Below are 12401 nucleotides of genomic sequence, written 5' to 3'. Positions count from 1 at the left end.
GTTCTTGTTTTTGTTTTTGTTGTTCTTGTTGTTGTCGTTGATATTGTTGTTGCCGTTGTTGTCGTTGTCATCGTTGTTGTTGTTGTTATTGTTGTTGTTGTTGTTGTTGTTGATGATGATGTTGTTGTTGTTGTTGTCGTTGCTGCCGCTTTTGTCATTGTTATTGTTGATGTCGTTGTTCTCGTCCTTGTCGTCGTCGTCATTGTCGTCGTCGTCGTCGTCGTTGTTGTTGTTGTCATTGTTATTGTTTTTGTGGTTGTTGTTGTTGTTGTTGTTGTTCTTGCTGTTGTCGTTGTTGTCGTTGTTGTTGTTATTGTCGTTGTTGTCGTTCTTCTCATCATTATCATTGTTGTCATCTCTGTCGTCGTCGTCGTGGTTGTTATTGTTGTTCTTGTTGTTGTTGTTGTTGTTTATGTCGTTGGCGTTGTCATCGTCGCCGTCGTCATCGTTGTTGTTGTTGTTGTTGTTGTTGTTGTTGTTGTTGTTGTTGTTGTTGTTATTGTGGTTGCTTTTGATGTTGTTGTTGTCGTCGTCGTCGTCTTCCTTGTTGTTGTTGTTGTTATTCTTGTCGTTATTGTCACTGTTGTTGTTAGTGTCGTTGTTGTCATTGTTGTTGTTGTTATCGTTCTTCTCGTTGTAATCGTCATTGTCGTTGGTGTCGTCGTTGTCGTCGTCGTCGTTATGGTTGTTGTTTTTGTTGTTTTTGTCGTCGCCATCGTCATCGACGTCATCGTCGTCGTCGTCATCGTCGTCATCATCATCGTCATCATCGTCGGCGTCGTCGTCATCGTTATCGTCATCTTTGTTGTTTTTGTTGTTATGGATGTCGTTATTGTCGTTATTGTCGTTGTTCTCATTGTTGTTCTTGTTGTTGTTGATGTCGATGTTTTCGTTGTTGTTGCTGTTATTTTGGATGATGACGACAACGACGACGACGACAACTAAAATAACAAAAACAATGACAACGGGAACAACAACGAAAACATCGACATCAACGACAACAACAACAACGACAACAACGACTACAAAGACAACAACGACAATAATGATATCAACGACAGCAATAACAACAAAAACAACAAAGATGACGATAACGATGACGACGACGCCGAAGATGATGACGATGATGATGACGACGATGACGACGACGACGACGTCGATGACAACGACGACGACAACAACAACAACAAAAACAACAACCATAACGACGACGCCGACATCAACGACAACGACGACAATGACGAGAAGAACGATAACAACAACAACAACAATGACAACAACGACATTAACGACAACAGTAAAAATAACCACAACAACAACAACAACAACAACAACAACAAAGACGACGACGACAACAACAACAGCAATAGCAACAACAACAACAACAACAACAACAACCACGACGACGACAGAGACGACAACAATGATAATGATGAGACAACGACAACAACGACAATAACAAGAACAACGACAAAAAGGACAACAACAACAACAAGAACAACAAGAACAACAACAAGAACAACTACATGAACAGCGAAGAAGACGACGACTACAACAACAACAACAAGAACAACAACATCAACAAGAATATAAACAACAACAACAACAACAACAACAACAACAACAACCACGACGACGATGACAATGAAGATGATGACGACGACGAGGACGATGACGACAATAAAAAAACAACGACGACGATGATGACTACGACGACGACGACGACAACGATGATAAGAATGACAATAAAGAGAACAACGAAAACAACGACGCTAACAAAAACAACGACAACAACGACAACAACAACGACAACAACAACAACAACAACAACAAGAACAACAACAACAACAACAACAACAACAACAACGAAGACGACAACAATGATGACGGCGATGACGATGACGGCGACGACGACGACAACAACAACAAAACCAACAACAACAATAATAACAAGGACGACGACGACAACGACAACGACGACGAGGACGATAACGATGACGACGACGACGACAACGACGACCATGAAGACGATGACGACAGCCACAAGTACAACAATTACAACAACAACGACAAAAAACAACAACGACGATGACACGACAACAACAATGATGTAAAGAACGACGACGACACAACAACAACAACAACAACAACAACAACAACAACAACAAAGACAACAACGACAAGAACAACAAAAGCACCAGGAATGACAACAACAACAACAACAAAAACAACAACAACAAAAACAACAACAACCACAAAGACGACAACAACGACGGCAACGACGACAACAACGACAACGACGACAACAACGAGAACAACGAAAACAATGACAACTACGACAGCCACAACAAGAAAGGCAACAAGAACGAAGACAACAACACCGACAAAAACAACACCAACGACAACAACTATAAGGATGACGACTACGATGAAAACAACTTCAACGACGAGAACAACGACAACAACGACAACAACAACGACAACGAGAACAGAGACAACAACAACAACAACAACAACAATAACCACAACGACAACAGAGACGACGACGACGACGACGACAACAACAACAACAACAAAAACAACAACAACAACAATAACAAGGACGACGACGACAACGACAACGACGACGAGGACGATAACGATGACGACGACGACGACGACAACGACGACCATGAAGACGATGACGACAGCCACAAGTACAACAATTACAACAACAACGACAACAACAACGACAAAAAACAACAACGACGATGACACGACAACAACAATGATGTAAAGAACGACGACGACACAACAACAACAACAACAACAACAACAACAACAACAACAACAACAACAACAACAAAGACAACAACGACAAGAACAACAAAAGCACCAGGAATGACAACAACAACAACAACAAAAACAACAACAACAAAAACAACAACAACCACAAAGACGACAACAACGACGGCAACGACGACAACAACGACAACGACGACAACAACGAGAACAACGAAAACAATGACAACTACGACAGCCACAACAAGAAAGTCAACAAGAACGACGACAACAACACCGACAAAAACAACACCAACGACAACAACTATAAGGATGACGACTACGATGAAAACAACTTCAACGACGAGAACAACGACAACAACGACAACAACAACGACAACGAGAACAGAGACAACAACAACAACAACAACAACAACAATAACCACAACGACAACAGAGACGACGACGACGACGACGACAACAACAACAACAACAAAAACAACAACAACAACAACAAACACGACGATGACGACAAGAAGAAGAAGAAGAAGTACTAGAAGAAGTAGTAGTAGTAGAAGAAGAAGAAGAAGAAGAACAACAACAACGACCTCGACGACGACGACAAGGACGACGACAACGACGACGACGACGACGATAACAATGACGATGACGACGACGACGACGACGACGACGACGACGATAGCGATGACGACGACGACCACAAAGACGATGACGACAGCCACAACAACAGCAGCAACAACAACAACAACAACAACAACAGTAACAACAACAACAACCACCACAAGGAAGACGACGACGACAACAACAACAACAACAACAACAACAACAAATAACAACAACAACAACAACAACAACAACAACAACAACAACAACAACAACAACAACAACAGTAACAGCAACGACAACAAGGACATCACCGACAACAGCAACAACAACAACAAAAAAACAAAGATGACAACAATAACGAAAACAACGACAATGATGAGAACAACGATAACAACGACAACAACAACAACAACAACAACAACGAAAACAACGAAAACAATGACAAAAGTGATAACAACAACAACAACAACAATGAAGATGACGAGAACGACGACAACAACAAGAATAAGAACAACAACAAACAAGAAGAAAACAACAACAATAACAAGGACGACAACGACGACGAGGACAACAACGACAATGATGAGAACAACGGCAACAACAACAACAACGATAACAGCGACAACAACGACCACAACCTCATCAACGATAACCACGATGACGACGACAATAACGACGACAATGACGACGATGACGATGATGAGGACGAGAACAATGACAACAACGATAACAACAACAATGACGAGAACAACGACAACAACGACAACAACAACAAGAAGAACGACAACAACAACAACAACAACATGAAAAACAACAACCACGACGACGACAATGACAACGACGACAACAATGATGACGGCGATGACGATGACGGTGATGACGACAACAACAATAACAACAACAACAACAACAACAAGGACGACGACGACGACAACGACGACGAGGACGATAACGATGACGACGACAATAATGACCACCACGAAGACGATGACGACAGCCACAACAACAACAACGACAACAACAACAACAACAACAACAACAACTACAACAATAACAAAAGCAACAACAACAACAACAATAATGAAAAGAACGGCAATGAGGAGAACAACGACAACAACGACAACAATGACGACAACAACAACAACAACGACGACGACAACAAAGATAAGAACAACAAAAGCGCCAGCAACAACAACAACAACAAAAACACCAGCGACAACAACATCGACAATAACAACACCAGCGACAACAATGATAAGGATGACGGCAACAACGACAACAACGACAACGACGAGAATAATGACAACAACAACCACAACGAGAACAGAGACAATAACAACAACAATAACCACAACGATAATAGAGACAACAACGACGACAACAACAACAATAGCAACAACAAATACGATGACGATGACGACGACAACAACAATAATAACAACAACAACAACAACAATAACGAAAACAACAACAACAACAACAACAACAACAACAACAACAATGACGTCGACGACGACGACGACAACGACGACGAGAAAGTTAACGATGACGACGACGACCACCACGATGACGATGACAACAACGACAACAACAACAACAATAACAACAACAACAACAACAACAACAACAACAAAAACAATGACGACGACGACAACAACAACAATGATGAAAAGAACGACAATGGCGAGAACAACGACAACAACAACAACAACAACAACAACGACAACCACAAGGAAGACGGCGATGACTACGATGACAACAACCACAACAACAACAACAACAACAACAACAACAACAAATAACAACAAAAACACAACAATAACAACAACAACAGCAACAATAACAACAACTACAATGACAACAACAAAAAACAACATCATCAACAACAACATCAACAACAACAAAAACAACAAAAATAATGAATGTCGCGCCCACGACAATGACAACAAGAACAACCACAACAACAAGGATGATGACGACAACGACAATGACGACAACAACGACAATGATACGAACAACGACGACAACGACAATAAAAAAAATAAAAACAATGACAACAGCAAGACGAACGAAAACAGTGACATCAACGACAACAAGAACAACAACGACAACAGCGATAACGACAATAACGATATCAATGATAACAACAACAACAAAAAAACAACAAAGATGACAACAATAACGAAAACAACGACAATGATGAGAACAACGATAACAATGACAACAACAACAACAACAACAACAACAACGACGAAAACAACGACAACAATGATAAAAGTGATAACAACAACAACAACAACAATGAAGATGACTGTAACACCCCAAAATTATAAATTTTGGAATGTTAATATAATTATTAGATTGATTGTTTGTTTGTTTGTTGAGTGACTGAAACTTGTGTGAAATTTGAAACTTTTCGAAACTTTTGATTGAGAGGGAATAAAATGACTTTCCCCTTCTCCGGTGAATTCAAATTCAAGCTTTTAAAAGCAAAGAGAGAAGATGACATGACTTCTGCAACGCTTGTGAGGATGCCCAAGTGTTAGAATACGAGATTCGCTAAACCTTATACAGAGAAATGATTTGGGTGCGGAATGGATTGATCACCATGATGACATACTCTTATCATTTATCTTGCTATTCGGAATGGTAAATCTGAGAGACTTACCCATAGAGAGAGACGACGTTCTTTGAAGCTTTTGCTTAAGACATAGAATGGTATGATGAAAGCCCCATGTACATGGCATTTGTTGTCACGCGTAGGAAATTTTACGGTGAGGATGAAGACAAGACCTCTCTCTCTGCAGGATAACCACAAATGGTAGACCCCCATGAGAACCACCGATATGTTATTTAGAATTGACCACGAGACTGTCAGTTAAGAAGACCCAGTGATCGAAGAAGCTTATATCAACGGGAGAGCATCACCAAAGGATTTAATATGAAGATTGTGCGATGTCAGTTGCCAAAACCCCAGAGGATCGTTACAGCATTTTGAGGGACCAGTAACTCTCATTTTAAGTGTGGTAGCACCCCACTTTGCAGGAGACTATATTTGCTAGAAGACCCCCAAACCCTAACCTTCTTTCTAGCCTCTTCGAATCTCGAGGACGAGATTCATTTTAAGTGTGGTAGTTTGTAACACCCCAAAATTATAAATTTTGGAATGTTAATATAATTATTAGATTGATTGTTTGTTCGTTTGTTGAGTGACTGAAACTTGTGTGAAATTTGAAACTTTTCGAAACTTTTGAATGAGAGGGAATAAAATGACTTTCCCCTTCTCCGATGAATTCAAATTCAAGCTTTTAAAAGCAAAGAGAGAAGATGACATGACTTCTTCAACTCTAAATAATTTGAACGGAGATATTTGCATTTGAATTCTCTTGCATTTCTATCCGTTTTCTTCGTGCAAGAAATGCCGGGAAATACATTCTAAAGAGCGGAGGAACATGACCCTCAAATACCCGGGCATTTTGAATGTTATTTGCACCCTCAAACTTAGAGGATCATTTGAAAATTATTTGCAAAAGAAAATAAACCTTTAGGCAATTTTGTGAAAACAATTTTTTCTGAAGTTTTTATTTTGGCCGTGGAAAAATGCCCATCATCTATATTTTATTTTTCTGATAATTTTAGTATATAAAAACTCTTTATTCCGAATTGATTTGATTTCCTTTTTAACGTTTTAGTTTCCTAGTTTTGAAAATAGGAAGAAAATCACTTTTATTAGGAATACCTCCTGGCCCATTAAAACCTTTCCCTATTTTGGCCCAACAGAGATCATCTCCTACCTCCATCTCTCCCTCACGTACAGGAAACTTGCCATCCATGGAGAGGAGATCCCCACCTCCGGGATTCGCGAAGCTCTTTCCCTCCCACCACCTCCCGTCTCCCCTATAAGAACCCCCACACCCTCCTCTATCCATTTTCCCCAAGAACCATACCTCTCCTCGCCTCTAGCCGCAGCCCCCGCCTCGCCGGAGTTCATCTTCAACGGGAACTCGCCGGAGGTCCTGCTACCTCCTCCCGTCGCCCCACGCCCCGCCGGCACCACCAACCTTCGGCCGGAGACCTCCTCCCCCGCCTGGACCCCTCCGCTGCCTCGGCCGGCCACCGGAGCCACGTTCCCGTCGTCTTCTCCAACACCGGCGACTAACTCCGGTGAGATTCACGAAATCCCGTATTGCAGTTTTTTCAGAAAATTGCAATCTTAGAAAATTCATATCTATTAGTCTATAACTCCGAATTAGGTGATTCTTTTTGCGCTGGATCACAAATTTTATGCAGTTTCTGTAGATATATAATTTGTCTATGTTTGGATTTATAAAAATTGAGTTAGATTAGATTTGAATTAAAGCTTGTTTTGCTTATTCCGGGAGTTTAAAAATAGCTTTTAATTTGATTCTTTTTGCTGCTGCTTCCTATTGATCATATCTTTCAGTAGTTTCAGTTTCAGTTTTTTTTACATATTTTTACTTGGGGTTTTTACCAAAACAGATTCTGTTTTAGTTCTTTTAGGATTATGGCTATTTTTTTTTCTATTATTGTTTTTAAATTAATTTCTTTTATATTTCAGAAAGTTTATGTTTAGTTTCTGTTAGTTAAACAGTAGGTTCTCAACAAGTTTTTATTTTTATTTTATTTGTTATCATGAAATCAATTCTAGTTCCCTGATAACTTGCAATTGGTTTCTCCACGGTTTCAAATCCCGTTTGGAAATACTTTTAAATAGTTTTGGGAAAAAAATACTTTATTTTATCTTAGTTAAACTTATATCTTAGTTCCTTGTTATTATTGTCTGTTGGACAAAAACCATTTAGTGTTTGATGTAGTAGAAGACTCCCTAGTCTTATTTGAAGTTTCTTTCGGATTCTTATTCACTCTCTCTTTTGTTTTGATTGCTAGAATGTTTGCTAGTATGAGTGCTTATGTGAATGATATGTTTGTTATATAGATTTCATCGGAGAGTGACGAGTAGTCTATCAAGTTATTTTCTCGAGAAATTCTTCTTCGTCAACATCACCAGGCAAGTCATCTTTGATCATGTTATTTTACCTATGTTTTCAATGCATGGTAGATCACCTTCTTTGCCCAATTGCATGCTGCCTAGGTACTTGGAAACTTTAGTGTAAGAGTAGTATCATGTGGTAGGAACACAACACCCCGACACTTGGCCCCGGGACGACAATTTCTTAATGCTATGCTTGAGTAGACGGGTTATCGGTTGAGTGTATACCACAAGTGATGCGAGATTGATATAATAATCAAGACCGGACTAAGACAAGATTTTCAAGACCTCAGACGCAATGCAACTCTGGGTGAAGGACGGTTGATCGGCTCCCTGGAAAATCCAGTGGATGCCCGGGATGCTGGAGAGGCCATGTCATCCTGCGGAAAGCTTCACCCAGGCTCAAAGAGACGGACGGATATTTTCAAGACCCAAGGCTTACCTGCACAGCCACAAGTCATTATGGGCTCTGGCTTGGTTGGACAATGCTGCGACTCTGGACAGGCGGTGCTAGCAGATGTAGACGAACGGTAGGAATGGATGGGCACCGACGGGGATTCAGAGGGACCCGTTGAAAGACCATGTTTTGATCATCCGGTCTTCAAACACCCTGAAGTGCGAGGACATACGCGGAGGCGATCAAATCTTGTAGGGAACGTGTGCAAAACTCTGCAGAGTACTCAAACCTAATCGATTAGCCGTGTCCACGGTCATGGACAACTTGAGCCAAAGGAACTGAAGTTATTTGAAATTCTCAACACAAATAATAATATTGATGTGGGAATTATTGACAACTCGGGTACGAGAACTGGTTGGCGGAACCATCTTGTTAACAACCAACAATGTAGTAACATTTTGCTTTTAGCCCTCTCTTGATGTAGGAGAAAACTTGTTTTTCGCTAAAAACTTATAGCCCCACCTGCCATATATGCATATAGTATAGATGGTTACATTTCACCCCTCTCTTATGTGACTTGCCGGCATATTCAATATGCTGACCTACACGGCTGCAACATCTTATGTTGCAGATATTTTTCTTCGACGAGTAAGAGTACGATTCAGGGTTACGGTCTACACTCAACTTGCCGTTGGTGTTTATTGGGACTCCACTCCCTTGACTGCTTCCGCTGAGATATTTAAGGTATATATCAGTTTTACGCTATTTACATGTCATTGCACTTTGATATATACATTGATGTACTGTGTGTGCCAGCATACTGATCCAGGGATGCCACAGAAACACAGAGGCTTGACTCGTTTTGAGTCGGGTCGCTACAGAGATGGTATCAGAGCACATGTTAACTGTAGGACGTGACCCTAGAAACTGGAAATTTCTTAGGAAAGGATATCTCAAAATTTTTATTTTCAACAACACCATTTACTTCTCATCTCTTCTGATTTCATCAAACGTTCTCTCTCACCTCACATAATTAGACAATGCCCTTTCCCCTTTGACCACGTGAAGGATCAACCGACCCCCACTTCAAAGTAAAGAGGATTTCATCATGGAGTTGAAGCTACACAAATTGTAGACTCTCAAGACCCGAAGAATTCGAAGACCCTGAAGTGTTCGAATAATTATATGACCATTAGAAGCCCAAACCCCTTTTATATACTCACGTTAGATACGATGATTTGTGAGCCGTCATTGGTGTGTGTTTTCCGACAGCCAGAAATAAAACCTATTCTCAAAAATATTGTTTGTATTGTCTGTATCTCCCTCCCTCTCTTACCCGTCTCATCCCCAAAACCTCAACCCTACCAGATGGAGTATGAAGCTGGACTTGTAGTCTCTGGACCAATGACCCAGCTGGAAGCCGAAATATGGATTCAGAACATGGAGAACCACTTCGGGAGTAACTTGATCTCAAGGAAGTATGAAGTGGAACATGCTCTCCAGTACTATACCCAAAGTGCTGCTATCTGGTGGAAAATGCACCACGCCATACAAGGATTTAGTGGAGCAGAAAGTTGGGGCGAATTCAAGAACACTTTGTTAAGATCCCGTCTCATTCAGAAGAAGAAGCCTTGTACATGCAAGATCTGTGGAGAAATAGGACACACCCAGGAAGAACACAAGCATGGATGCACTCATTGTGAAGAAATTCACCCAGCTGAGGAGTGCCCAAGCAGTCAGGTGACTTGTTTCTTGTGTGAAGGAACCACCCACTACCCAGCTCAGTGTCACATTTACCCCAAGGTGCAACAGGTTGTCAAGCAGCAGAAAGATGCAGTAAAGGAAACACTCAAGAAGAAGATTCCAGAAGAGCCGGTGATGAACGAAAATATTGAAGACCCTGATGGACAAGGTCTGACCAGATTTTTCTCCAACGCATGCTACTCATGTGGAGAAGAAGGACATTATTCACAGGACTGCACGAAGAGAAGCCAAGAGTATCTGGGAAACTTCCCTACGGAAGAAGTGGAGTTTGATCCACTTGAAATAGAAGAACTGGCCAAAATAAAGGAGTTCGGAAAGAAGAAAAAGTACCCTCAGAAGAGCCAAATCTCTGCAGACATAGACCTGAGTCATGTTAGATGTTACAAGTGTATGAAATTTGGCCACCCCAAATACATGTGCTCAGGAAGGAAGCCGGGAACCCAAGGAGCAAAGGCAACCACTAAGACGCCTCGAGACTTGTCAGAAATCATTTGCTTTTGCTGCAAGGAAGCATGACATTTTGCCAGCGATTGTCCACAAAGGAAGAAAGCTAGAATGGAGTAGTTAAGTTTTGACCATGACAATAAGTGTAATCCGAAGCACTCTTGTTTTTCATAAGATCATGGAGTGAATTTTTTTTGTAACAGAAGTCCGTGAGATTGTAATAACATCATGAATAAATGGAATTTATTGTCTCATGATTGTCTATGTTGAAAATGTATGCGTTGTTTCTGTACGAGCAAAGATCTCTGAACATTATGAGGATATGAGAAAATATGGTTTATGCAGGCATGAGTATCTCTCATTTTAAGTGTGGTAGTAATCGGTAAACCCACACGATCCACTGAGTAGGAATGTACCATGATTACCAAGGAGACATATACATTCCTCTGAGTACCTATTTATTGACACCTGCAAATGACAACTCTCTACGAGTCATACCTCAAGGGCCCAGAAACGATCATGACCCTGACCAGTGATCATGATTACCCGAAAATCCCGACGGACATGATGAAGCACATTCATCTTGAAGGAGATGCAGTCTACAAAGGCTACCCATTCATGGAAAGTGGAGTAGAACTTTGGTATGTGGAAGTACACCTCCACCCTGTGAAAGGAGTTTGTCCAAAGACTATGGGGCAATACTTTTTCATTTCACGTGTACCACGAGCAACCTTCTTTGATGCTGTTCGTGAAGCTGCCATGGAAGCCATACGTCAGATCGGAGAAATACTTGAAGCAAGACTCCGTCATACCCAGGAATACCTGAGTGAGGTACGTGCGGAAATGATGGAGATGAAGCTAATGACCACCCTGATGAAGCAAAAGATGGATGATTTCAAGGAGCACATTGAAAAGTTCGAGTGGAACTAAGTACCTCCAAGAAAGACAGATGAATAAAGTTGGCAGAAATGCTCGACCATACCGAACAATGTGGATGGTAGCATTTGTAATAAAGTACTTTTGAATTGGAATTTGTGAGGATAAATTAAGGATGTAATAAAGGATTGATTATGAAATGGATATGATTTATGGAAAGAAACTATGTTGGATCAGCAAACGTTTTCTTAGGAGCATACGAAAACCTGAGAGTTGTGAAGATACGATAGATGTTTCGTTCAGCTTGCAGAACCAATGGATTATCCGAACTTCGTTCGTGGACAAGAGAAATTCTGCAACGCTTATGAGGATGCCCAAGTGTTAGAATACGAGATTCGCTAAACCTTATACAGAGAAATGATTTGGGTGCGGAATGGATTGATCACCATGCCGACATAATCTTATCATTTATCTTGCTATTCGGAATGGTAAATCTGAGAGACTTACCCATAGAGAGAGACG

Source organism: Hordeum vulgare, chromosome 6H (genome assembly GCF_904849725.1).
Source record: "Hordeum vulgare subsp. vulgare chromosome 6H, MorexV3_pseudomolecules_assembly, whole genome shotgun sequence".
Classification (NCBI taxonomy): domain Eukaryota; kingdom Viridiplantae; phylum Streptophyta; class Magnoliopsida; order Poales; family Poaceae; genus Hordeum; species Hordeum vulgare.
Note: the sequence above shows the minus strand (reverse complement) of the source record.